Source organism: Nanorana parkeri, unplaced genomic scaffold, assembly GCF_000935625.1.
Source record: "Nanorana parkeri isolate BGI_ZX_2015 unplaced genomic scaffold, ASM93562v1 scaffold3344, whole genome shotgun sequence".
NCBI lineage: Eukaryota > Metazoa > Chordata > Amphibia > Anura > Dicroglossidae > Nanorana > Nanorana parkeri.
Window position 1 is genome coordinate 3,532 of NW_017309612.1, and position 3,050 is coordinate 6,581.

Here is a 3,050-nt window from a genome sequence, read left to right on the forward strand (position 1 = left end):
GTAAATCCATACTTAGACAACTCTCAGAGACTATCAAAGATTGGGATGCTCCACTACCAATAGACAAGCTTTCAAAGTGGGAGTCCTGGAAACAATCTTTACATGCCTTAGATGGAATCTGTATACCCCGCTGCTACACTTCAGCTTCCCTTGCTACCAGTCAGAGGAAAGAGCTTCACATCTTCTCAGATGCATCTACTGAGGCCATAGCAGCTGTTGCCTACCTCAAGGTAAGAGATTCCTCTAATCAAACCCACATAGGGTTTCTGTTTGGGAAAGCTAAGTTAGCACCTAAGCCTGCACACACAATTCCTAGGCTTGTACTTTGTGGGACTGTGCTAGCTGTAGAAATTGCAGATTTCATACTGCGTGAGCGAGACATTCAGAGAGATGACATCAAATTCTACACAGACAGCAAAGTCGTTCTGGGCTACATATACAACCAGACTAAACGTTTCTATGTCTATGTCAGCAACCACAGAGAAAGACTCAGGAAATCCTCTAAACCTGAACAATGGCATTATGTTCCATCGGAAATGAATCCTGCAGATCATGCCACCAGGCCAGTGTCTGCAAGTGTCTTTGCAAATTCTTCTCGGTTAACAGGTCCTGAATTCCTGCTGGATGATCCAGAAGAAACCACAGCTGATGTCTTCAGTCTTCTATAACCTGACAAAGATCCAGAGGCTCGTCCTGAAGTTAAAACCCTTGTCACCAGAACTGAACAAAGACTCGCCTTGGGCTGTCAACGCTTTGAACGTTTCTCCAAGTGGACAAGGCTTGTACGCACCACCGCCAGGTTAGTCCATATTGCACACTGCTTTCACACAAAGCCCACAGATGCTCACTGTCAAGGTTGGCACATGTGCCAAAAGCTTCTTTCTGCAAAAGACATTGCTGAAGGTGAAGTGATCATAATACGCAGTGTACAACAGTATGTCTTTGGCTCACAAATTAGATGTATCCGTAACAAGAGGGACATTCCAAAAAACAGTCCAATTGCTAACCTGAACCCATTCATTGACAATGATGGCATGTTAAGGGTTGGAGGACGCTTAAACAAGGCCAAGTTCAGTGAGCAAGAACAGAATCCTCTCATTATACCTGCTCGCCATCACATCACCACTTTGCTCATACGGCACTACCATTAAGCACCAAGGTAGACACTTCACAGAGGGTGCCATAAGAGCTGCGGGCCTTTGGATTATAGGAGCAAAAAGACAGATTACAGCTACGCTGCACAGCTGTGATCCGTGCCGCAAACTGGGAGGGAAACATCAGCAACAGCAAATGTCAGATTTGCCAACTGACAGGTTTAGTAATTGACAGTTAAGACATGTAAAGCGAAAGTAACCCCCACCACCCACATATACAATATCAACCAATGTACAGAGATTACCAGGAGCGGATTGGTTGTCTCTCAGTATTGGAGATGACTTCATTGGAGGCCACAGAGCTCACACTGTCCAGGAGGCGGGGATCTCTCTTCCACTGAATGGAAGACAGGAAGTGGTGTCACACACAGGCAGAAAGAGACATTGGAAGGAAGTAGAGCTGCAGCTAACGATTATTTTCAAAATCGATTAGTTAGCCGATTATTAAGTTCGATTAATCGGTTAATCGGATAAACACAAAAAAAAAAAAATCAAAAATGGCTCCAGTGATGGGACTACTAGTTTGTATTGAGATTGTAGTCCATCACAGGAGCAAGCTTGGAGCGGTGGAAAAAAATTGTGTGGTGTGATAAACTGAACAATTCCTCCATCACTTCTATCACTAATATAAAACAAGATGGAGACTTCAGTAACTGACAGAAGGAGCTGAGGGGAGCCTCACAGCCAATCAGAGTTCCAGTTTCACATCTTCTCCACTGTCATTGGCTGCACTCCGTCCACAGAAACCAAACACAGGGCGGGATCAGAGTCACCGGGCAGATTCTACTCTCCACAGAGATTTACCTCAGACCTCACTACAGACACCCGCTATTATTATACGTTTATATATCACTGACATATACCGTAGTGCTGTACAGAGGAAACTGAGCCAGTCACATCAGTCTCTGTACAGAGGAGCTTACACTCTAATGCACCCCCACAGTCACATCAGTCTCTGTACAGAGGAGCTTACACTCTAATGTCCCCCCACAGCATGGAGGAGATGTGTCTGGACAGAGCTTCCAGTATGGGAAGTTTGGAGGTCCAGCTGTGAGCCATGCAACAAATGCTACAGAACGGGCCCAGCAGGCCCCACACCCCAAAGTGAGACTTCACCCCAAATCTCAGAGATGGGAAACGCCTATATTCTGACTCCGATCGTTGTGATAGCGAAATATATCCCTTGCTGAGACATGCTGTACTAGGTGGTATTTCAAATTCTAATTTGTTTTCTGGAGCGGAATAACCACACGGTCTGTTTATTAGTTTCACTGTTATAAATATATTTTTTTAAATCTATCAAATTGTTGTTTTTCCTTTTATTACTTTATTTGTCTGGATTTGATGTGAGGTATAATCTGTGTGTAGTCATGGAGGTAACGTAATAAAGGAATAGACCACAAGGCAGCGAGCACAACGATGAAACATAACGGAGACTGTACTATTCATATTCAACACAAGGTGGTGATCTCACGTGTTAGCCACCTACAGGAAATGATGTAAGGTACAGGCAGGAAGTGATGTAGTAGTACAAACTGGAAGTGATGTAGATGTATAAGCAGGAAGTGATGTAAAAGTGAATATGTGAAAGACTAGCCGGAGGAAGTAGAGAAGAGACGTTGCTAGAACTGGCAGCAGAGGAGGTAATAAGATATTATTTTATATTTATACCCAGTAACCCCCCCCCCAGGTACGGTGGGACAGTGCCCAAGATGGCAGAACTATCGCACAAGGGTGTACGTTTAATAAACTGTGAAAAAGTGTGATAAGCAGTGACAAGGCTTTTCTCACCTTAGCAAAGTGAAAAGTCTAGAAAATGGTGTTTAATAACCCGAGATAAGTCAGGTAGGAACTGAAATATCTCACCTCTTCTCATCCTGGTGATAAGTACACAGA